Source organism: Gorilla gorilla, chromosome 17, assembly GCF_029281585.2.
Source record: "Gorilla gorilla gorilla isolate KB3781 chromosome 17, NHGRI_mGorGor1-v2.1_pri, whole genome shotgun sequence".
Taxonomy (NCBI): Eukaryota; Metazoa; Chordata; class Mammalia; order Primates; family Hominidae; genus Gorilla; species Gorilla gorilla.
The window spans coordinates 68,348,539-68,374,614 of record NC_073241.2 but is presented as its reverse complement, the minus strand read 5'-3'; the positions used below and the strand labels follow the sequence as shown (position 1 = coordinate 68,374,614).

Genomic DNA, 26,076 nt, shown 5'->3' with positions numbered 1-26,076 from the left:
TTTCCACTCCTGAGTTACTTCACTTAGAGTAATAGTCTCCACTTCCATCCAGCTTGCTGTGAATGCCATTATTTCGTTCCTTTTTATGGCTGAGTAGTATTCCATTGTGTGTGTGTGTGTGTGTGTGTGTCTATATAACATTTTCTTTATCCACTCATTGATTGATGGGCATTTGGGCTGGTTCCATATTTTTTGCAATTGCAAACTGTGCTGCTATAAACATGGATGTGCAATTTTTTTTTTTTTTTGTATAATGGTTTCTTTTCCTCTGGGTAGATATCTAGTAGTGGGAATGCTGGAATAAACAGTAGATGTACTTTTAGTTCTTTAATGAATCTCTACTCTGTTTTCCATAGTCATTGTACTAGTTTACATTCCCACCAACAGTGAAGTGTTCTGTTTTCACCACATCCTCAACAACAACTATTATTCTTTCTTTGATTATGGTCATTCTTGCAGGAATGAGGTGGTATTGCATTGTAGTTTTGATTCACATTTCCCTGATAATTACTAGTGTTGAGCATTTTTCCATATGCTTGTAAGCCATTTGTATATCTTCTTTCGAGAATTGTCTATTCATGTCTTTGTCCAACATTTTGTTGGGATTGTTTTTGTTCTTGCTGATTTGAGTTCTTTGTACATTCTAGACATTAGTCCTCTGTCAGATATATAGATTGTGAAGATTTTCTCCCACTCTGTGGGTTGCCTGTTAACTCTGCTGCTGCCGATGATGATGATTATTATTTTTGCTGTGCAGAAGCTTTTTAGTTTAACTAAGTCCAATCTATTTATCTTTGCTTTTGTTGCATTTGCTTTTGGGTTCGTGGTCATAAAGTCTTTCCCTAAGCCAAGGTCTAGAAGGGTTTTTCCATTGTTATCTTCTAGAATCTTTATGGTTTCATATCTTAGATTTAAGTGTTTAATCCATCTTGAGTTAGTTTTTGTGTAGGATGAGAGATGAGGATCCAGTTTCATTCTTCTGTATGTGGCTTGGCAATTATCCCAGCACCATTTATTGAATAGGGTAAACTTTCCCCATTTTATGCTTTTGTTCACTTGTCAAAAGTAAGTTGGCTTTAAGTATTTGGTTTTATTTCCATGTTCTCTATTCTGTTCTATTGGTCTATGTGCCAATTTTTATACCAACACCATACTGTTTTGGTGACTATGGCCTTATAGTGAAGTTGGGTAATGTGATGCCTCCAGATTCGTTCTGTTTGCTTAGTCTTGCTTTGGCTTTGTTGACTCTTTGTTGGTTGCATATGAATTTTAGGATTTTTTTTCTAGTTCTGTGAAGAATGATAGTGGTATTTTGATGAGAATTGCGTTGAGTTTGTAGATTGTTTTTAGCAGTATGGTCATTTTCACAATATTGATTCTACCCATCCATGAGCATGGAATGTGCTTCCATTTGTTTGAGTCATCTAAGATTTCTTTCAGCAGTGTTTTGTAGTTTTCCTTGTAGAGGTCTTTCATGTCCTTTGTTAGGTATATTCCTAAGTATTGTATTTTATTTTTTTAATTTTATTTTTGCATCTATTGTGAAAGGGGTTGAGTTCTTGATTTAATTCTCAGCTTGGTTGCTGTTGGTGTATAGCAGAGCTACTGATCTGTGTACATTAATTTTGTATCCTGAATCTTTGCTGAATTTATTTACCAGCTCTAAGAGCTTCTTTGATGAGTCTTTAGGGTTTTCTAAGTATATGATCATTTTATCAGAAAACAGTGACAGTTTCACTTCCTCTTTATGGATTTGGATGCCTTTTATTTCTTTCTCTTGTCTGATTGCTCGGGCTAGGACTTCCTGTACTACGTTGAATAGAAGTGGTGAAAGTGGGCATCCTCGTCTTGTTCCGGTTGTCAGGGTGAAGGCTTTCAACTTTTCCCTGTTCAGTATAATGTTGGCTACGTGTTTGTCATAGATGGCTTTTATTGCCTTAAGGTATGCCTCTTTCATGCCGATTTTGCTGAAGGGTTTTAATCATAAAGGGATGCTGGATTTTGTCAAACGGTTTTTCTGTGTCTGTTGAGATGATCGTGTGATTTTTGTTTCTAATTCTGTTTATGTGGTGTATCACATTTATTAACTTACATATGTAAAACCATCCCTGCATCCCTGTTATGAAACCCACTTGATCATGGTGGATTATCTTTTTGATATGCTGTTGGATTCAATTTGCTATCATTTTGTTGAGGATTTTTTGCGTATATGTTCACCAGGGATACCGGTCTGTAGTTTTCTTTTTTTATTATGTCCTTTTCTGGTTTTGGTATTTGGGTAATACTGGCTTCATAGAATCATTTAGGGAGGATTTCCTCTTTGTCTATTTTTTGAAACAGTGTCAAAAAGATTGGTACCAATTCTTCTTTGAATGTTTGATAGAATTCAGCTGTAAATCCATCTATTCCTGGATTTTTTTTTGTTGGCAAATTCTTAATTACCATTTCAAGCTTGCTGCTTGTTATTGGTCTGTTCAGAGATTCTATATTTTCCTGGTTTAACCTAGGAGGGTTGTATGCTTCCAGGAATTTATCCATCTCCATTAAGTTTTCTAGTTTATGCATGTAAAGGTGTTCATAGTAGCCTTGAATAATCTTTTGTGTTTCTGTGGTATCACTGTGGTATCAGTTGTAATAGCTCCCATTTCATTTCTAATTGAGCTTATTTGGATCTTCTCTCTTTTATTCTTCATCAATCTCACTTATCTTTCTCTGCCCCTTTACCTTAAATTTCTGTGAGTCTGTATGTGTTAGGTCAGTCTCCTGAAGACAGCAAAAACTATATTGGTGAATTTTTATCCATTCTGCCATTCTGTGTCTTTTAATTGGAGCGTTTAAGCCATTTACACTCAATGTTAGTATTGATGTGTGAGGTGCTATTCTAGTAATTGTGCTATTTATTACCTGAATACCTTTTTTCATTGTGTTATTGTTTTATAGGTCCTATTAGATTTATGCTTTAAGGGGGTTCTATTTTGGTGTATTTCAAGGATTTGTTTCTATCGATTTTATTTATCTTTTAAAAGAACCAACTTTCTGTTCCATTTTCTTCTTTTTTTTGGTTTATGCATTTGCTATATTATAATTTTATTGTTATTTTAGAATATGCTCCCATTTATTTATTTTTTTATTTTATTATTATTATACTTTAAGTTTTACGGTAAATGTGCACAATGTGCAGGTTAGTTACATATGTATACATGTGCCATGCTGGGGTGCTGCACCCATTAACTCGTCGTTTAGCATTAGGTATATCTCCTAATGCTATCCCTCCCCCCTCCCCCCACCCCACAACAGTCCCCAGAGTGTGATGTTCCCCTTCCTGTGTCCATGTGTTCTCATTGTTCAATTCCCACCTATGAGTGAGAACATGCGGTGTTTGGTTTTTTGTCCTTCTGATAGTTTACTGAGAATGATGATTTCCAGTTTCATCCATGTCCTTACAAAGGACATGAACTCATCATTTTTTATGGCTGCATAGTATTCCATGGTGTATATGTGCCACATTTTCTTAATCCAGTCTATCATTGTTGGACATTTGGCTTGGTTCCAAGTCTTTGCTATTGTGAATAGTGCTGCAATAAACATACGTGTGCATGTGTCTTTATAGCAGCATGATTTATAGTCCTTTGGGTATATACCCAGTAATGGGATGGCTAGGTCACATGGTATTTCTAGTTCTAGATCCCTGAGGAATCGCCACACCGACTTCCACAATGGTTGAACTAGTTTACAGTCCCAACAACAGTGTAAAAGTGTTCCTATTTCTCCACATCCTCTCCAGCATCTGTTTTTTTCCTGACTTTTTAATGATTACCATTCTAACTGGTGTGAGATGGTATCTCATTGTGGTTTTGATTTGCATTTCTCTGATGGCCAGTGATGATGAGCATTTTTTCATGTGTTTTTTGGCTGCATAAATGTCTTCTTTTGAGAAGTGTCTGTTCATGTCCTTCGCCCACTTTTTGATGGGGTTGTTTGTTTTTTTCTTGTAAATTTGTTTGAGTTCATTGTAGATTCTGGATATTAACCCTTTGTCAGATGAGTAGGTTGCAAAAATTTTCTCCCATTTTGTAGGTTGCCTGTTCACTCTGAGGGTAGTTTCTTTTGCTGTGCAGAAGCTCTTTAGTTTAATTAGATCCCATTTATCAATTTTGTCTTTTGTTGCCATTGCTTTTGGTGTTTTAGACATGAAGTCCTTGCCCATGCCTATGTCCTGAATGGTAATGCCTAGGTTTTCTTCTAGGGTTTTTATGGTTTTAGGTCTAACATTTAAGTCTTTAATCCATCTTGAATTAATTTTTGTGTGAGGTGTAAGGAAGGGATCCAGTTTCAGCTTTCTACATATGGCTAGCCAGTTTTCCCAGCACCATTTATTAAATAGGGAATCCTTTCCCCATTGCTTGTTTTTCTCAGGTTTGTCAAAGATCAGATAGTTGTAGATATGCGGCGTTATTTCTGAGGGCTCGGTTCTGCTCCATTGATCTATATCTCTGTTTTGGTACCAGTACCATGCTGTTTTGATTACTGTAGCCTTGTAGTATAGTTTGCAGTCAGGTAGCGTGATGGCTCCAGCTTTGTTCCTTTGGCTTAGGATTGACTTGGCGATGCGGGCTCTTTGTTGGTTCCATATGAACTTTAAAGTAGCTTTTTCCAATTCTGTGAAGAAAGTCATTGGTAGCTTGATGGGAATGGCATTTAATCTGTAAATTACCTTGGGCAGTATGGCCATTTTCACGATATTGATTCTTCCTATCCATGAGCATGGAATGTTCTTCCATTTCTTTGTGTCCTCTTTTATTTCCTTGAGCAGTGGTTTGTAGTTCTCCTTGAAGAGGTCCTTCATGTCCCTTGTAAGTTGGATTCCTAGGTATTTTATTCTCTTTGAAGACATTGTGAATGGGAGTTCACTCATGAATTGGCTCTCTGTTTGTCTGTTATTGGTGTATAAAAATGCTTGTGATTTTTGTACATTGATTTTGTATCCTGAGACTTTGCTGAAGTTGCTTATCAGCTTAAGGAGATTTTGGGCTAAGACAATGGGGTATTCTAGATATACAATCATGTCATCTGCAAACAGGGACAATTTGACTTCCTCTTTTCCTAATTGAATACCCTTTATTTCCTTCTCCTGCCTAATTGCCCTGGCCAGAACTTCCAACACTATGTTGAACAGGAGTGGTGAGAGAGGGCATCTCTGTTTTGTGCCAGTTTTCAAAGGGAATGCTTCCAGTTTTTGCCCATTCAGTATGATATTAGCTGCGGGTTTGTCATAGATAGCTCTTATTATTTTGAGATACATCCCGTCAATACCCAATTTATTGAGAGTTTTTAGCATGAAGTGTTGTTGAATTTTGTCAAAGGACTTTTCTGCATCTATTGAGATAATCATGTGGTTTTTGCTTTTGGTTCTGTTTATATGCTGGATTATATTTATTGATTTGTGTATATTGAACCAGCCTTCCATCCCAGGGATGAAGCCCACTTGATCATGGTGGATAAGGTTTTTGATGTGCTTCTGGATTCCGTTTGCCAGTATTTTATTGAGGATTTTTGCATCGATGTTCATCAAGGATATTGATCTAAAATTCTCTTTTTTGGTTGTGTCTCTGCCCGGCTTTGGTATCAGGATGATGCTGGCCTCATAAAATGAGTTAGGGAGGATTCCCTCTTTTTCTATTGATTGGAATAGTTTCAGAAGGAATGGTACCAGTTCCTCCTTGTACCTCTGGTAGAATTCGGCTGTGAATCCATCTGGTCCTGGACTCTTTTTGGTTGGTAAGCTATTGATTATTGCCACAATTTCAGAGCCTGTTATTGGTCTATTCAGAGATTCAACTTCTTCCTGGTTTAGTCTTGGGAGGGTGTATGTGTCGAGGAATTTATCCATTTCTTCTAGAGTTTCTAGTTTATTTGTGTAGAGGTGTTTGTAGTATTCTCTGATGGTAGTTTGTATTTCTGTGGGATCGGTGGTGATATCCCCTTTATCATTTTTTATTGCATCTATTTGATTCTTCTCTCTTTTCTTCTTTATTAGTCTTGCTAGGGGTCTATCAATTTTATTGATCCTTTCAAAAACCAGCTCCTGGATTCATTAATTTTTTGAAGGGTTTTTTGTGTCTCTATTTCCTTCAGTTCTGCTCTGATTTTAGTTATTTCTTGCCTTCTGCTAGCTTTTGAATGTGTTTGCTCTTGCTTTTCTAGTTCTTTTAATTGTGATGTTAGGGTGTCAATTTTGGATCTTTCCTGCTTTCTCTTGTGGGCATTAAGTGCTATAAATTTCCCTCTACACACTGCTTTGAATGCGTCCCAGAGATTCTGGTATGTTGTGTCTTTGTTCTCGTTGGTTTCAAAGAACTTCTTTATTTCTGCCTTCATTCCGTTGTGTACCCAGTAGTCATTCAGGAGCAGATTGTTCAGTTTCCATGTAGTTGAGCGGTTTTGAGTGAGTTTCTTAATCCTGTGTTCTAGTTTGATTGCACTGTGGTCTGAGAGACAGTTTGTTATAATTTCTGTTCTTTTACATTTGCTGAGGAGAGCTTTACTTCCAACTATGTGGTCAATTTTGGAATAGGTGTGGTGTGGTGCTGAAAAAAATGTATATTCTGTTGATTTGGGGTGGAGAGTTCTGTAGATGTCTATTAGGTCTGCTTGGTGCAGAGCTGAGTTCAATTCCTGGGTATCCTTGTTAACTTTCTGTCTCGTTGATCTGTCTAATGTTGACAGTGGGGTGTTAAAGCCTCCCATTATTATTGTGTGGGAGTCTAAGTCTCTTTGTAGGTCACTCAGGACTTGCTTTATGAATCTGGGTGCTCCTGTATTGGGTGCATATATATTTAGGATTTTCTTTTGTATTTGTTTGTTTGTTAGTTTCAATTTTACTTAGTTCTGCTCTGGTCTTTGTTATTTTTTTTCTTATGCTGGGTTTGGGTTTGGAATGTTCTTGTTTCTCCAGTTCCGTGAGTTATGACCTTAGATTGTCTATTTGTGCTGTTTCAGACTTTTTGGTGTAGGCATTTAATGCTATGAACTCTCCTTTTGGCACTGCTTTTGTTGTATCCCAGAAGTTTTGATAGGTTGTGTTAATATTACTGTTCAGTTAAAATATTTTTTTAATTTCCATCTTGATTTCATTGTTGATCCAATGATCATTCAGGAGCAGGTTATTTAATTTCCATGTATTTGCATCATTTTGAGGGTTCCTATTGTTTTTAGTTTAGTTTGTTTTCTTTCGTTTTGATGGAGTCTCATTTTGTCGCCCACGTCTAGCTAATTTTTGTACTTTTAGTGGAGACAGGGTTTCGCCATGTTGGCCGGCTTGTCTGAAACTCCTGACCTCAGGTGATCTGCCTGCCTTAGCCTCCCAGTGTGCTGGGATTACAGGCATGAACCACCGCGCCCAACCTGAGGGTTCCTTTTGGAGTTGATTTTCAATTTTATTCCACTGTGGTCTGAGAGAGTACTTGATATAATTTCAATTTTCTTAAATTTACTGAGACTTGTTTTGTGGTCCATGATATGATCTATCTTGAAGAATGTTCCATGTGCTGATGAATAGAATGTATATTCTGCAGTTGTTGGGTAGAATGCTCTCTAAATATCTGTTAAGTCGATTTATTGTAGGGTATAGTTTAAATCCATGGTTTCTTTGTTGACTTTCTGTCTTGATGGCCTGTCTAGTGCTGTCAGTGGAGTATTAATGCTCCCACCCCCCACCTTATGTTGCCATCTATCTGATTTCTTAGGTCTAGTAGTAATAGTCTTATAAATTTGGGAGCTCCAGTGTTAGGTGCATGTACATATTTAGAATTGTGGTATGCTCCAATCGGACTGTCCTTTTATCATTATATAATATCTCTCTTTGTCTTTTTTAACTGTTGTTTCTTTAAAGTCTAATTTGTCTGATATAAGAAGAGCCACTTTTGCTCACTTGTGGTGTCCATTTGCATGGAATATCTTTTTCCACCCCTTTACCTGAAGTTTATGTGAGTCCTTATGTGTTAGGTCCGTCTCCTGAAGACAGCAGAAACTTGGTTGGTGAATTCTTATTCATTCTGCCATTCTGTATTTTTTAAGTGGAGTATTTAGGCCATTTACATTCACTATTAGTGTTGAGATGTGAGGTCCTATTCTATTCATCCTTCTAACTGTTGCCTGAATACCTCACTTTTTTTTTCATTTTATTATTATTATGTAGGTCCTGTGAGATTTATGCTTTAAGGAGTTTCTATTTTGCATATTTTGAGGATTTGTTTCAATATTTAGAGCTCCTTTTAGCAGTTCTTGTAGTGCTGGCTTGGCAGTGGCGAATTTTCTCAGCATTTGTTTGTCTGGGAAAGACTTTATCTTTCCTTCATTTATGGAGCTTAATTTCACTGGATACGAAATTCTTGGCTGATAATTCTTTTGTTTAAGGAGGCTAAAAATAAGACCCCAATCCCTTCTAGCTTGTAGGGTTTCTGCTGAGAAATCTGCTGTTAATCTGATAGGTTTTCCTTTATAAGTTATCCGATGCTTTTGCCTTACAGGTCTTAAGATTCTTTCCGTTGTCTTGACTTTAGATAACCTGATGACCACGTGCCTAGGCAACAATCTTTTTGTGATGAATTTCCCAGGTGTTCTTTGAGCTTCCTGTATTTGGATGTCTAGATCTCTAGCAAGACTAGAGAAGTTTTCCTCAATTATTCCCTCAAATAGGTTTTTCAAACTTTTAGATTTCTTTTCTTCCTCAGGAACACCAATTATTCTTAGGTTTAGATGTTTAACATAGTCCCAAACTTCTTGGAGGCTTGTTCATTTTTTAAAATTATTTTTTCTTTGTCTTTCTTGGATTTGGTAAATTCAAAAGCCTGGTCTTTAAGCTCTGAAGTTCTTTCTTCTGCTTGCTCAATTCTATTGCTGAGACTTTCCAGTGCATTTTGCATTTCTCTAGGTGTGTCCTGGATTTCCAGAAGTTATGATTGTTGTTTTATTTATACTCTATTTCATTGAAGATCTTTCCTTTCATATCCTGTATCATGATTTGATTTGTTTAAGTTGGACTTCATTTTTCTCTGGTGCCACCTTGATTAGCTTAATAATTGACCTTCTGAATTCTTTTTCTGGCAATTCATAGAGTTCTTCTTTTTTGGATCCATTGCTGGTGAGCTGGTATAATTTTTGGGGGGTGTTAAAAACCTTGTTATGTCATACTATCAAAATTATTTTTCTGGTTCCTTCTCATTTGGATAGACTATGTCAGAGGAATATCTGGGCTTCAAGGGCTACTGTTCAGATTCTTTTGTCCCACAGTCTGCTCCCTTGATGTGGTGTTCTCCTGCTTTTCCTAGCAATGGTGTTTCCTGGCAGCTGAATTGCAGTGATTGTTTTTGCTTTTCTGAGCCTAGCCACCCAGTGGAGCTACTGGGCTCCAGGTTGGTACTGGGGGGTGTCTGCCAAAAGTCCTGTGATGTGATCTGTCATCAGGTCTTGCATCTGTGGATACCAGCACCTGCTCTGGTGGACGTAGCCGGGGAGTGAAGAGGACTCTGTGAGAGTCCTTGATTGTATTTTTGTTTAGTGCACTGGTTTTGTGTTGATTGGCCTCTGGCCAGGTGGTGCTTTCAAGAGTGCATCAGCTGTGATCTTATAGGGAAGGCACAAATTTGCCCTAAGGACACCTGGTTAAGTATTCCAGTTTCTCAGCTGTATGTAAGGCCATAGGGCTCCCAAGAGATTATGACCTTTGTCTTTGGCTACCAGGGCAGGTAGAGAAAGACTATCAGGTGGGATTAGAGATAGGTGTGTCTGAGCTCAGCCTCTCCTTGAGTGAGTCTGCTGCTGGGATTGTGGTTCCCAGTCCAGTGAAGTTATATTCCCAAGAGGATTATGGCTGCCTCTGCTGAGTCATACAGGTTGCTAGAAAAGTGAGGAAAGCTGGCAGTCACAGGCCTCATCCCACTCCCATGCAGCCTGCTGTCCTGAAGGCCAATCTCACTCCTACAGTGCACCCCCAACAGCACTCAGCCTCTTTCCAGGCAGCCAGTGACCAGTGCTGAGAACTTGCCCCAGACCACAAGCCTCCGCATTGAGAAAGCAAGCAGATTCACAGTTTTTTGGCATCTCAGGAAGCCTTCAGGGATAATCCAGTTCCTTCGAAGGGTCTCTGGATTCTCTCCACTTTCCTCATACATTCCTGAAGTAGTTCGTGAGCAAAAGTTCATGATGTGAGTCTTCACACACTGCTCCGTCTGTCCAAGTGGGAGCTGCAAGCTAGTCCTGCCTCCTATTTGCCATTTTAATCTGTTTTCTGCTCTGCTTTTATTAACATATGTTGAAAAACATTTTCACAGGTCTCCCTTCAGGAATTGAAACTTAATTTCTCTCTTTTTGTGTGTACTGGACTTAGGGACTCAATTTTTATAAATGGAGCATGGAAGATAAAAAATAGTAACTACATATTGGAGAAACCTGGAAGAAACTCCCTTTACCAAGTTGCCAAGGTTAACATCACAAATAATGAGACATAAGATAAGATGAAGTGAGAAAGACACTTCTTTCTTTGGTATTCTTTCCAAATATCCATAACATCAGTCTAATCATGAGAAAAAGTCAAAAAAAAAAAAAACAAAAAACAACAAAGTAACTGATTGCAAGTTTGAAGGTCATGAAAAACTTAGATTGAGAAGCTGTCACACACCAGAAGAGACTAAATGCAATGTGGTGTCTTAGATTGGATTATTCTACAAAGAAAAACATTCGTGGAAAACTAAACAAATTCAAAAATGTCTGTAGTTTAGTTAAGAGCTTTGCACCAGTGCTAATTTATTTCTCCTCCTTTTCCTCCTTCTCCTTCTTCGAAATAGGGTCTCACTCTGTTGCCCAGGCTGTAGTGCAGTGGCATAATCATAGCTCACTGCAGTCTTAACCTCCTGGGCTCAATCTATCCTCCAGCCTCAGCCTCCTGAACAGCTGGGATTATAAGTGCTTACCACCACACCCGGATAATTTTTGTATTTGTTGTAGAGGTGGGGTTTCATCATGTTGCCAAGACTGGTCTTGAACACCTTGGCTCAAGTGATCCTCTCGCCTTGGCCTCCCAAAGTGCTGGGATTACAGATGTGAGCCACCACGCCCAGCCACTATCAAATGCTAATTATGATAGTTGTGATAATTATTAATGTGATAATAGTTAGAAAAGAGGTCAATATTAGGGGAAAGTGGGTGAAGGGTATCTGTGGCCTCTCTGTACTCTCTTTGAAAGTCTTTAGTAAGTTTAAAATTATTTCAAAGTAAAAAATTTAAAAACAACTCAAAAGATTAAAAAAATAAAGTTGGCAACATAATTCTGGAAGACAGAAGAGAGATTAGAGCTAGAGATATAAATTTAAAAGTTGCAGTTAAAGAGGTAGAAGTTGAAGCTTAAAGAAGGAGAAATTAAATTACCTGGAGAGAGTATGAATGGTTTTGAGGAAAGAGAGCTGAAGGCCAACTCCTCTAGAACAATCAGGTCAGTTCAAGGATTTAACAAATGGAAATAGCGTAAAACTGTACCTGTGTGTTTGAGACCAACATCAATGGTCATGGTGTAGCTTTAAGATTAGATAGACATGTTATCTAAACTTCATCTCAATTTCAGCTCCAGAGAATAAATTAATTTATTAATCTACTTATCAATAAATTAATAATTTAAATTCACACTTAATTCAATTATATTTTAAGTAATGTGGTTCCCCCCACCCACACACCATTTTAAGGGACTCTTGCAAGAGATGTGAGTAAAGTATTTAGCAGTGTGTCCAACACTTAATAAACACTGGGCCATTTTTAATACTCACTTTGAAAGATGTCTAAAGAAGGTGAAAGGCATGAGGGTTTGATTTTTTAAATAACTACTCTTCATTAATTTTCAGCATAAAAGTTTGGTGAATTTGAAAAATCCCGTGAGAACCAACATCAGCATTCAAGGGTTGACAAAGTGTCTGTTTGTGCTTCTTATCTGCTAAACCTTTCTACTTGATTTTTGCAGCCTCTGTTTCTATCTTGGCAATAAGGGTCTTACCAGTGTTAATAGGTAGAAGCAGAGGTATGAGGCTCTAGATATGAGACAACATTGTCTCTTAGGGATTTGGTTCTATTTAGACCCATGGCCTCATCACCCTGCTTATCTCGCCTCTGCAATTATTACCTGGAGCAAGTGCAGTTCAACATTGGAGTGCCTCCAAATGACCAATGCTTCAAGCCTCAACCACATATTTGCCCTTCTTCAATTATGGATTTTTACATTAAAGGTTTATAATAGCAATACAGCCTTTGTGCAGTCATCTTGAACCTGAGATATGTAGTATATGTAATGACAAGATTTATTGCCTAAGTAAACAGGCAAGAAAGTCTATAATGAACTGCAGTAATCCAGCCAAGATGTAATGGGACATGAATTAGTGTCTCATTCTCCTCTTGAAAACAGCAGTGGTTTTGTGCTTTAGAAAAGAAGACAGTGAGAATTACTATTGTTATTTAAAATGGACTTATGATGAACATTAGAGTTAGAATCTGATGTTGAAAATTATTCTGAATTTTAATGAAAATTTATGTTAAGCATTTATTTCAAGTTTATGAAGTAACTGAAAATACGTTTAGTGTATTAAAGTTAGAAGAGAGGCAAAAGAGAAAAAAACCTTTCCCACTTTCAATGTCATTTTCTAACAATTTAACTGCAAGACATTCAGACACTCAAGACTGAGTGTCAATTGACTGGAAAGAGCTTCCTTTTGGTCAGGGAAAAATAATTCATATATCAATGTTATCTTAAGTGATTCCTTTGAGTGATGATATGTAACCACCTGGGAACAAAGAAGTGAACCCTATCGGACTATGCCGCACATTTATAACTAGTTTGGGAGAGCTAAGCCATGAATCCAAGTGGTGTGCCCTGCATAAAATAAGTCCTGAAACTTTTTTTTTTTTTTTTTTTTTGAGATAGAGTCTCGCTCTGTCGCCCAGGTTGGAGTGCAGTGGCGCGACCTCGGCTCACTGCAAGCTCTGCCTCCCGGGTTCACGCCATTCTCCTGCCTCAGCCTCCCAAGTTGCTGGGACTACAGGCGCCTGTCACCATGCCCTGCTAATTTTGTTTTGGTATTTTTAGTACAGACGGGGTTTCACCGTGTTAGCCAAGATGGTCTCTATCTCCTGACTTTGTGATCCTTCCGCCTCGGCCTCCCAAAGTGCTGGGATTACAAGAGTGAGCCACCGCGCCCAGCCGAAACTTTCTTTGAAAGTGTCCTAATATAGTAGTGTAAAGTTCTAGGTATTTTAATAGTACATAAGAACCAGACTGACAGGTATTTGTAACTTTTTATTATAACCCCATTCTCTTCTGGATCTGTAAGTTTCCACCAGGTACCAAGCAGCTAGCTCTCCTTCCGTGCCCTTTTCTGTGTTCTCAGCCACAGGATCTCCTGTGTCAGCAGCAGGGAGCAGAGAATGGTTGACAGCCTTGAGGGGGGAATAATCAGAGTGTCTGGGTGGGAGCTAGGGTAGGAGATACTCTGGAATAGTTATTTCCTAAAGCTTCACGTTCCACTCAGGGGCAAGCTATGTATAGTGGAATCCATGAGTGTAAGCAGAAGAAAATTTCTCCATCTAACTTGCCACTTATGGAAAATTTAAATTTCACTTGTTTTTCACTAGCCTAATCTCTGTCCTCAGATCAATTTTCTGAAGAGCAGATTACATTAGGCTAGTGGAAAACAAAGTGAAATTGAAATTTGCATTGAGTCTTTCTTTTTTTGGTTTCCACAGGCTTGCATGAAGGGGATGTGATCAAGAGCAGAGCTGAAATAGTTAAAATATTCAAGACTGTCCAAGAATTTCAGTTACTCATATAATTTTCTTGTTCCTTGATTGTGGGTTGTTAGGAATTTTTTCATTAAAAAATAGAATCCTTACTGCATACAAAAAAAAAAAAAATGGTATGGCTTCTGTGTTTGAATACTGGCTCCTCCCGTTACTAATTGTGTGACTTTGAGAAGTTGCATCTCAATTTTCTCATCTTAAATCTGGGGATAAAAATAACACTATCTCAGAGAGCTGTATGGGAGGATTAAGTGGGCTTTATATGTGTAAAGGTCTTCTGAGAGTGCTTGACACACAGAAACAGTAAATAGTATCTATTTTCAAACAATCATAGTTTTTGTATTTGAGTTATTTTCTTTGCAAATAACATAAAACACAACTAAAGCTGACTTATAGAAAGGGAAAAAAACTCACTGGATCACAGAACAGTACAGGAACATGTATGCATTCAGTCACAGCTTGATGTAGGGTTTCAAATCACTTCAGCAAAATCTGATTTTTGTCTTTCATGTCTTGGGCCTACAAACTCTGCGATATTTCACTCTCAGACATGTGTTGAATTTAGTCACAGAATGGCTGTTAGTTCTCAGGGGTACATGCTTTCCAGTTGATATCAAGCAGAAAAAAAGCAAGAGAATGTGTCCCAGCATTTTCAGCTAAAGTTTTATCGCAGGTCAGTTCTTGAACAAATATTTGAAGTTGAGGAAATGCAACACTGATTGGCTTATACCTAATTCATTTCATTTGTCTCTGAGGTAGAGTCAGGGCCTCTGGAAACATATGAACAGATGTGGACTCAGGGTAAGGAACAGAATAGTTCCAGAAAGAAATTGAAGAACCATTACCCAGAAGAGGATGTGTCTGCTAGTTGGCAGAAACAGATGACGCCCATAACAACTGAGAAATAAGAACATAGCAAGCAAGAAATAAGATGATAATCTCAACATATGCATGAGATTCACTGGAATGAGACAGTAGAAATTTAGAACAATGTAGAAATGATGATGGAAATAATAACAGGATAAAAAATAATGAATACTATGCTTTCATATTCAAAATGTTTTCCAGTTTTTTTAAAAAATTCATACGTGCAATCTTATTTTTTCTGTGCAACATCCTGTGAGATGTCCGTGCCATCATAGTTACTGTTGTACTTAGAAGGAAACTGAGGCTCAATTTTATTAAACAATTTTTCCTAAGGGTATACCAATGACTGAGAAGAACTAAGATTGGGACCCAGGTCAACTAACTTTTAGTCTCTTACCACTTTCATTATATTTCTCTGTTTTATTAGCACAGTTTAACCAGTGGTTCGTACTCTGAGATGTCAGAAGGAAGGTTTACCTATATTAGGTGTTGACACCTTAACAAGATATACGAATACGAAGTGGGTAGAAATTGGTAAACACTGCTTGTTTGATGCTTTAGAATTCTACTATAGGATACAGCTACAAAAATCATGCCATTCTCTCTAGAGCGGGCAAAAAAAAAAAACTTAGTTAATGGAAAAAATGATTAGAGGTAGAAAGCTGCTCACCAGCTCTAATGGTCTCAATTTTGTTCACAAAATAACTTATAAACCATTCATAGTATTCTACCAGTACCTCTTTCTCTTGATTTATAATCTCTTTTTTATGGTTTCAGAATGGAATCAATGGTCTGGAAGAGCACAGGAGGGTAATGTTTCCCAGAAGAGATGATGTTAGAAAAAAATGTGCTACCCCTGCAGCTTTTGATGCACTTTCTTATTGGTCTACAGGTTGTTTTCTTTCTTGACTGTGATCTGGAAATGTACAACCAGAGGATCTCAATAAATGCTCCAATGTGTGACCAGCTAATTTTATTAACATCAGTTCTCTATGAAATGATGCTGCATTTACTCGGTAACAGAAGGAAGTGGCATGAATGAGAGGCGGTGGACACTAATCTGTGACTGAGATAGAGGAGCTACCACCGATGAAGACCGGTCATCTGGGTTTCACATTTCTCTGTGAATGAACAGTTTTGAAAGACTAAGCCTCGTGTATCTATTCTCCTTTAAAAGTACTGCCTTCCTAAGGAAAACACCCTCAATGTATTCATTTTGTTTCAGTTCTTTGTCTGGAGCTGTTGCTACAACTGCTTTAATGAGAGACAATTTTTTTTTTCTATCATCCACGGTGTCTTTTGCAGCCCTCTTTTGAATTAATAAAATGCATTTTCAAAGTGTTTTATTGGACTTAGAAGTGCTCTTATAATCCTCCACAAAGTGAAACTAACCATAACTTCATGAGCCATTTAATAAACTAGTATCCAGTTATTCCAAAGAGCCATTTATTCATTCATTAAGCCAATTATTAAGCCTTGAGACACGTAATTACCTGGAATTTAAGAGACTATATTCTCATTGCTGTTACCAAAAACTATCCCCTCAAATTTCAATTGCAAGTTACTGTCTGCCTAACTCAAGACAGTTATTTGTGATAACAAAGAAGTTTATCACCATTCTATGTAAAAGAGTCTGCTTGTCAAAATCCATAGTATGTTTGTCACTGTTGCTATGGGACACAGCAATGGAAAGTAATCATAATTGCTGTTTTAAATATGTGACTTATATCAGCATTTGCCTTAGGGTAATTTAAATAAATTATGCTAAAATAGCAAATTTTCTCTTTCACTTTTGTCTGGTGCTTATAAAAAAGTTAAAAAGATAAATTAATTATCGTCTACTAAACTCCTATATCATGTTAGGATTATATTCTGAGGATTGAGAATTTATATCATTTAGTGAATTCTAAATGCAAAGATAAAGCTCAATGCATATGTTGTGATTTCAGATACTGAAATATAATGATCATACTTTTCATTGTGGTGGTAAAGTTATGTTTAATTGAAAAAAACATGAAAACATGAAAAGAAGACCTCCAAGAACTTTCAGATAGCAGTGCCCTGAACACCACAGAAGCCTGCATGATGGCCAAGGTGGGAAGCATACTCTCTAATGATTGAAACTAATCCCTGCATGTTCCAGAAATGACTACCAAATATAATCAGAAGCATCTATTGTATTACTGCAGGAAGAAAAACAAATTCACACTTGACCAACCAAAGGTGCAATGAGATCCATAAATCAATATGAGTCTGGTCTCTGTTCTTCCAGCATTTGAGCACAGCTCTCTGGCAATTCTTATGGTTTATGGAAGTTATCTTTTTGCCCTACCTGTTCATGTAGTAAACAGATTTTCACTGAGTGCACAAGGATGCGAACATCTCTTTCTTCTCCCCCTGCAATCCCCTCCATGGTAGCAAAAATCATAGAATATTAAAACTGGTTGCCTTCTAGTTCAGAGGCTTTTACTCACCTGAGACTGTGTGCAAAATGATTGTGCATTTGTGATTAATACGTTTTTTTCCCCCCAGTGGAAAGGATCCACAGATTTTACTTCATTTGAAAGATCTCCCCAAAAGTTCAGAACGACTGGTCTAATTCAGTGCTAATGAATCACAAAAGAAGAGAGAAACATAGATAGATAGGTCTCAAGAGAGGCAGTTTGTACCCACAACTTGTTTGAGGCAGAGGCAGAACTGCAGCTCAAGTCTTCCTCACTCTAATAGTTGCTACTTCGACAGGAGGACTGGCCTTCTTGGAGGACCGTGCCAGTGGCAGCCCAAACAAAAGAAGTGAAAGAGGAAGAAAGGGAGAAATGGAGGGAGAAGGGGCTGGAAAGAAGTATTGGAAACACAATTCCTCCAAATGTACAGGCTTCAAAAGCTTATATCTTCTGTTATTAGCACAATCTTTCATTAGTTACACATTCAGCATTCAGGGTTATTATTTAAATTAAAACTTCCCTTCCTTTACAGAGACAAAAATTAAGAATTGGTTTTTCTGAAGGTGGCTCTAGGCCCTCCCTAAAGCTAAATCAGATACTAAAATTGTAACTCTATTAAATGGAAAAGCTATTGATAAAAATATCAATTAGCATATACTGGTCAGCTATAAAGAAATATATTTTTTAACTTCAACTTTTAGTTTACCTCTATCAAATTTTGGAATCCATCACTTTCAAATGCAAGATAATATATCAAATAACATAAATATAATATATGCATACTTTGGAAAATGAACTCACATATGCAAACATGTATATTAACACATATATAGACATGCACATTTGTCTTAGGAATTGATTAATGCATGCATAGTAAATTCTGGTCATAACAGCATATGATTTATGTGTTATATGTGGGTAAATTGTTGATTACTCAGAAGGTAGTTAACCCTACCACCTTCTCCTCCCAATTTTTGAATTTTTTTTTCTAGAGAAGTGAATTTCAAAGCTTAGACTCAGAATTTATATTAGAATCAAGTGACACTAATATGGTTTTTCTGCAATTACTGCTTTTTCTGCAATTATTGAATTAGTAATTGTAGAAATTTTTCTAAAATTACTGAATCAGTATCTCAGGGAGTAGTCCCAGAAATCAGAATTTTGGAAGAAACTCCACAAATAGTGCTATTGCATACCAATGTTTGATACCCATCCCATCTCTTCCCTTCAGCAGCTTTCATGTGCCCTATCCCTGTAAGGCACTATCACCATTGAGGAAGAGGATACAATTTGATTTGTCACAATTATTGAAACTCAAGCTCATATATTGCTTATGGAAAAGAAATTAAAATATGTAACTTAATAAAAGAGGAAATTAAAGTACTACTGATTCTCCTTTAAAAAAAACACAATCATACAAAACACAAAAACAAGTAAAAATCCCTAAAATTGGGCCTACTTTCTTATCCATTTTATTACAAAGACATAATGTTTTTGTTTTCTTGTTTTTTAAATAGCTTTATTGAGGTATAACTGATATTCAAAAAGTACACAGTTTAATGTATACAATTTGATGAATGTAGACATAGCCATACACCCAATAAACCATCATCATAATGAAAGTAATAGACGTATCTATCACCTCTAAAGGTCTCCTTATGCCTTTATTAAATTTTGTTGTTGTTGTTGTTGTTGTAAGAACACTTAGCAAGGTTTATACTATTTGGGGAAAGAGACAAATATTGCTACTTGTCCCTATTTCATTTAGCATTTGTAAAGGTAAGTTTCATTTTGTTTACTTTTTCCGTCAATAAAAATATCGTTACTAGAAAAGATTTATAAGGTCATCCCAGTAGGTTTATTCACTTGAAAAACAACTTATCTGTTTTAAACAACTTATAGAGGTGGTCAGTCTCTGTCCTTTAAATCTGTTAAATTATAATTACAGGCATGGATATAGCAGGAAGTAGTATTACTCAAGTGATTCCATTTATCAACCATGTAAGAAATTGGTATTTGACTACTCTATGACTGGATTCATGCAGCAAGCAATGTTACGTAAAATCATGATTTAAATCTATCTATCTATCATCTGTCTAATGTGTGTGTGTGAGTGTGTGTGTGTTGTGTATAAGCAACTGCTTGCAAAATCCAAAAGTCAGTTTTCAGTCTTCTTACTCAGCTTTCCCATGTCATTTTACAGAACTGGCTACTCTTTTATGTCTGAAATATTTGTTTCAGACTTTTTGAAACCACATTCATCTGGTTCTCCTTCCACTCCACTGGCTATTCTGTCTTAGTCAATTTTAGTTGTGCCACTTTCTCATTGTGACCTCAAAATGCTCTTTATCTATATACATTCCTCAGGTGAACTGATCCAATCCATATCATTTAACTGCCAAAACATGCTTCTCACATACAAATTTCTACTGCTGATTGTGAGCTCTCCCCTGCACTCTATACTCATATATCCAATTGCCTACTTACCATGTTTTCTTGGTTGACTGTTCAAGCATCTCAAACTTCATTGCAAGTAAATGAATAAACAGAAAGATATTATCTCCAAATACACTTTCTCTTTTCTACATTTTTCCACTGCAAGTAGTTGCTCAGGCCCAAAATGTAGCGTCTTCCTCAATTCTTCTCTGTCTTCACACTACTCTTCCCATTGCCTTTTCCATCAGCAAATGTGATTGATACTGGCTTCTGAATGTTTATTATATTCACCAATTTCTTCCATTTCCAGCACTTTCACCTCTGAATAAATCACCATTATTGTTCAGAGACTACTGAGATAGCCTTTTCTTTGTTTTCTGGGTCTACTGTTGCACCTGTGTGTTACATTCGCCACGTAATAGCCAGGGCAATTTTATTTTATTTAAGATCATGCTATTTCCATGCTTAAAATTACTCTATGGTTTCCAACCATGCATAGAACAAATCCAAACTTCTTGCCATGATCTTCATGGCCATATAGGATCTCACCCTTGCCTACTTTTCCAATATCATTTCCTAATGCTTTGCCTCTCATTGGCAGTGCTGTAGCTCAAAGACAAACATTCTTTCCTACTCTGGTAACTGTAAGACTCATCAACATTTGTACCTCTTGGTCCCTCTGGAATTACACTTCTTGGATCCCTTCCCATCATTAGATATTAACATAAATGGCATCACCGCTGATTGTAGAGCAAATCATCCATTACTATCTCATACCACTTCATATTATATTTGACTTTATTATTTTATGACTTAATTACTCTCTAAACTCATAGTATTTATTATTGTTCAATTCCCCACAAACCCTGATTATAATGGTTCTTGCCGTGGGGGCAGAATTTTCTTTTATTCAACATTGACTCCCATTATTTAGATTAGTGCTTGTATATGATAGATACTCAATGAATAATTATTGAGTGACTATATTTATCATTGTCACTCATTCACTATGAAAAGAATTTTCTTAGTAAACCCAATATAACAAAACTTGGCTTAATCAAAACTGAATTAAGTATACAAATGTAGATATAATCATCTTCTGATTTAAACCAAACATCTAAGTGTTAGGGAAAAAGTCACAAAAGGCAACAGATATCTCTAAAGTAACTTAATAAAATGTTTAAAAATAAATCTAATTCCATGAAACCTTTTCAAAATAATGACCTTGAGGCCTTGTGAAATTTGTAGTGATGAGACAGTTTGTTTTGACCTTGACTGATCTATTTAAGATAAGCAAAAGTATTGGGAAATTTTGAAATGTGTTTTGATAGTCAGAAGTAAAATGTGTATTTTCAGCCTTACTGATAATTTTGTTTAAGGTGTTACTATAGAAAGATTGTTCTACAGAGTATTTTAACTGTTGTATAAAGTCCCGTAACTGTTTTTTTTTTTTTTTTTATTGATCATTCTTGGGTGTTTCTCGCAGAGGGGGATTTGGTAGGGTTACAGGACAATAGCGGAGGGAAGGTCAGCAGATAAGCAAGTGAACAAAGTTCTCTGGTTTCCCTAGGCAGAGGACCCTGCGGCCTTCCGCAGTGTTTGTGTCCCTGGGTACTTGAGATTAGGGAGTGGTGATGGCTCTTAACGAGCATGCTGCCTTCAAGCAACTGTTTAACAAAGCACATCTTGCACCGCCCTTAATCCATTCAACCCTGAGTGGATACAGCACATGTTTCAGAGAGCACAGGGTTGGGGGTAGGGTCACCGATCAACAGGATCCCAAGGCAGAAGAATTTTTTCTTAGTACAGAACAAAATGAAAAGTCTCCCGTGTCTACCTCTTTCTACACAGACACGGCAACCATCCGATTTCTCAATCTTTTCCCCACCTTTCCCCCCTTTCCATTCCACAAAACCGCCATTGTCATCATGACGCGTTCTCAATGAGCTGTTGGGTACACCTCCAAGCCGGGGTGGTGGCCGGGCAGAGGGGCTCCTCACTTCCCAGTAGGGGCGGCCGGGCAGAGGTGCCCCTCACCTCCCGGACGGGGTGGCTGGCCGGGCAGGGGGCTGACCCCCCCCACCTCCCTCCTGGTCGGGGCGGCTGGCCGGGCAGAGGGGCTCCTCACTTCCCAGTAGGGGCGGCCGGGCAGAGGCGCCCCTCACCTCCCGGATGGGGCGGCTGGCCAGGCGGGGGGCCGAACCCCCACCTCCCTCCCGGACAGGGCGGCAGGCTGGGCAGTGGGCTGACCCCCCCACCTCCCTCCCGGACGGGGCGGCTGGCCAGGCGGGGGGCTGACCCCCCACCTCCCTCCCGGACAGGGCGGCAAGCTGGGCGGTGGGCTGACCCCCCCACCTCCCTCCCGGACGGGGCGGCTGGCCAGGCGGGGGGCTGACCCCCCACCTCCCTCCCGGACAGGGTGGCAGGCTGGGCGGTGGGCTGACCCCCCCACCTCCCTCCCGGACGGGGCGGCTGGCCGGGCTGAGGGGCTCCTCACTTCCCAGTAGGGGCGGCCGGGCAGAGGCGCCCCTCACCTCCCGGACGGGGCGGCTTGCTTGGTGGGGGGCTGACCCCCCCCCCTCCCTCCCGGACGGGGCGGCTGGCCGGGCGGGGGGGCTCCTCACTTCCCAGTAGGGGCGGCCGGGCAGAGGTGCCCCTCACCTCCCGGACGGGGCGGCTGGCCAGGCGGGGGGTTGACCCCCCCACCTCCCTTCCGGACGGGGTGGCTGGCCGGGCGGGGGGCTGACCCCCCCACCTCCCTCCCGGACGGGGCGGCTGGCCGGGCTGAGGGGCTCCTCACTTCCCAGTAGGGGCGGCCGGGCAGAGGCGCCCCTCACCTCCCGGACGGGGCGGCTTGCTTGGCGGGGGGCTGACCCCCCCCACCTCCCTCCCGGACGGGGCGGCTGGCCGGGCGGGGGGGGCTCCTCACTTCCCAGTAGGGGCGGCCGGGCAGAGGTGCCCCTCACCTCCCGGACGGGGCGGCCGGCCAGGCGGGGGGCCGAACCCCCACCTCCCTCCTGGACAGGGCGGCAGGCCGGGCGGTGGGCTGACCCCCCCACCTCCCTCCCGGACGGGGCGGCTGGCCGGGCAGAGGGGCTCCTCACTTCCCAGTAGGGGTGGCCGGGCAGAGGCGCCCCTCACCTCCCGGACAGGGTGGCTGGCCGGGCGGGGGGCTGATCCCTCCACCTCCCTCCCGGACGAGGTGGCTGCCGGGCGGAGGCGCTCCTCACTTCCCAGACGGGGTGGCTGCTGGGCGGAGGGGCTCCTCACTTCTCGGGCGGGGTGGCTGCCGGGCGGAGGGGCTCCTCACTTCTCAGACGGGGCGGTTGCCAGGCAGCGGGTCTCCTCACTTCTCAGACGGGGCGGCCGGGCAGAGACGCTCCTCACATCCCGGACTGGGCGGCAGGGCAGAGGTGCTCCCCACATCTCAGACGATGGGCGGCCGGGCAGAGAGGCTCCTCACTTCCCAGATGTGATGGCGGCTGGGAAGAGGCGCTCCTTGTTTCCTAGATGGGATGGCGGCCGGGCAGAGACGCTCCTCACTTTCCAGACTGGGCAGCCAGGCAGAGGGGCTCCTCACATCCCGGACGATGGGCGGCCAGGCGGAGACGCTCCTCACTTCCCAGACGGGGCAGCAGCCGGGCAGAGGCTGCAATCTCGGCTCTTTGGGAGGCCAAGGCAGGCGGCTGGGAGGTGGTTGTAGTGGGCCAAGATCACGCCACTGCACTCCAGCCTGGGCACCATTGAGCACTGAGTTAACCAGACTCTGTCTGCAATCCCGGCACCTCGGGAGGCCGAGGCTGGCTGATCACTCGCGGTTAGGAGCTGGAGACCAGCCCAGCCAACACAGCGAAACCCCGTCTCCACCAAAAAAATACGAAAACCAGTCAGGCGGGGCGGTGCGTGCCTGCAATCGCAGGCACTCGGCAGGCTGAGGCAGGAGAATCAGGCAGGGAGGTTGCAGTGAGCTGAGATGGCAGCAGTACCGTCCAGCTTCGGCTCGGCATCAGAGGGAGACCGTGGAAAGAGGGGAGAGGGAGAGGGAGAGGGAGAGGGAGAGGGAGAGGGAGAGGGAGAGGGAGAGGGAGAGGGAGAGGGAGAGGGAGAGGGAGAGGGAGAGGGAGAGGGAGAGGGAGAGGGAGAGGGAGAGGGAGAGGGAGAGGGAGAGGGAGAGGGAGAGGGAGAGGGAGAGGGAGAGGGAGAGGGAGAGGGAGAGGGAGAGGGAGAGGGAGAGGGAGAGGGAGAGGGAGAGGGAGAGGGAGAGGGAGAGGGAGAGGGAGAGGGAGAGGGAGAGGGAGAGGGAGAGGGAGAGGGAGAGGGAGAGGGAGAGGGAGAGGGAGAGGGAGAGGGAGAGGGAGAGGCCGTAACTGTTGTATGAGGTTATTTTTTATCTTTTCATCTGAAAAATATTCAGGTGCCCCAGCAGCAATAAGAAAGGACCCGAAGAGAGCATCTCTGTGGCAAGTCTGCACCTCACACTGTTGTGGCATTGATACCAGGTGTATTAGTTCGTTCTCAAGCTGCTGTGAATAAATTCCTGAGACTGGGTAATTTATAAAGAAAAGGGGTTTAATTGACTCACAGTTCTGCATGGCTGGGAAAGCCTCAGGAAACTTACAATCATGGCAAAGACACCTTTTCACAGGGCTGCAGGAAAGAGAATGACTGCCAGCAGGGGAAATGCCAGATGTTTTAAAAACACCATCAGATCTCATGAGACTGACTCATTATCATGAGTACAGCATGGGGGAAACCACCCCCATGATTCAATTACCTCCACATGGTCCTGCCCTTGACACATGGAGATTGTGGGGATTACAATTCAAGGTGAGATTTGGGTGGGGACACAGAGCCAAACCATATCACCAGGTTTACTCCAACCAAGTAGTGTTGCACACCCCCATCTGACAGGTAGGTAGGCAGGTACTTGCAGAAGATACTCCATCCAGACAGTTACAGCACAGCTGTGACTGATTAGAACTAGTTCTAGATATAAGTCTTATCACTTTTTAAAGTGCATTTATTTTCATGGGGAAGCAAATAATTCCAATAAATAAAAATTGCTCATTTCGGCCAGGTGCTGTGGCTCACGCCTGTAATCCCAGCACTTTGGGAGGCCGAGGCAGGTGGATCACCTGAGGTCAGGAGTTCAAGACCAGCCTGACCAACATGGTGAAACCCCGTCTCTACTAAAAATACAAAAAATTAGCCAGGCATGGTGGCAGGTGCCTGTAATCCCAGCTACTCAGGAGGCTGAGGCAGGAGAATTGCTTGAACCCAGGAGGTGGAGATTGCAGTGAGCCGAGATTGCACCATTGCACTCCAGCCTGGGTGACAAGAGTGAAAATCTCCATCAAAAAAAAAAAAGGCTCATTTCACTTACTTAGCCAGACTTATTCAAACATAATCTTAAAAATTGTGAAAAAAATTTGTTTTTGTCTTCTAAGCAAACACTTCCAAAAATTTTTGCTGTAAGAAGTTAAGGCTATAGGGTCACTCAAGGTCTCATTCTGAGAGGATATTAAAAAAAAAAAGGCTGGGGGAGGACTTTGTTAATCACGTAGGTTACAGAACTGAAAAGAAAATCCTTTGAATAGGTCATTGGTTTTGATATTAGGGAATAAGGTATGAGATGCACTTTGAGGAGCTGTAACCTAACCAAGCAGCTCACACATAGTGGTTTTCATTAAAAAGTTGCCATTTATCTTATCATGGTGAGTTTATCTTACCATGAGCTGTCATTGAAAGGATAGAGAAATACTATGACTTACTACAGCATAGTAGATATCAAAAAAAGACAGATGGCAACTTTTTAATGACAGACACAGTTCTCCAGGCCTTATTCACATCTCCAAATTCAGAAGCAGCCACCATCAATATCAGCCTTTGGGACTGGGCTGAAAGGAGACACTAATAGAGTGAAATCTGTATTAGTATTATAATCTGGAAGTCTTGGGGAAAATTTGATTTCTTTTGGAATTAGTCCTGCTTTAGTTGAAAAAAAAAATTAGCATGATGATGAGAGACAAATTTGTATTTTAATGCTTTCGTTTTAACATTTTTAAAAATGTATATTTTTAATAACATTTGTGAATTTTAAAAATATGACTTCATAGTTAAAAGCCTACGATTTTGAGCCACATATGCTTGGAATCAATCTACTTTATTTCTGTTTCTCATTTTCCTCATTTATAATGTGGGAAAAAAGAAACGTTCCCACGGGGTTGTGGTGAAGGACTCCAGAAGATAAGGAATAGAACAATAGTGTTGTTATTGTTTTTGCTGTTAGCATTAACTAATGACTTCCATTCTACTTACTGTTGTATTTAGTGAATCAAATATTAACTCTCTAAGTAAGAAAAGTAACTCTACTAGTGTCCCCCAAACACACAGAGACACATTAAAAAAATTGATTCTTAAATCAGTCAGTTAAATGCCACACACCCATAAATTCCAATTCTGCACTCAATGGCAGGCATTTTTTAGTTCTTTTGTA

General features: G+C 40.5%; 1 long non-coding RNA gene across 1 annotated transcript in view; it reads left to right on the top strand.

Moving 5' to 3' along the window:
- The window catches only part of LOC129528207 (uncharacterized), a 47,957-nt gene extending 31,972 nt beyond the window's left edge, over positions 1-15,985 (top strand). Inside the window, exon 3 of the long non-coding RNA XR_008673426.2 lies at positions 15,593-15,985. This is a non-coding gene — a long non-coding RNA (uncharacterized lncRNA). The remainder of the gene's footprint in view (positions 1-15,592) is intronic.
- Positions 15,986-26,076: the final 10,091 nt, after the last annotated feature.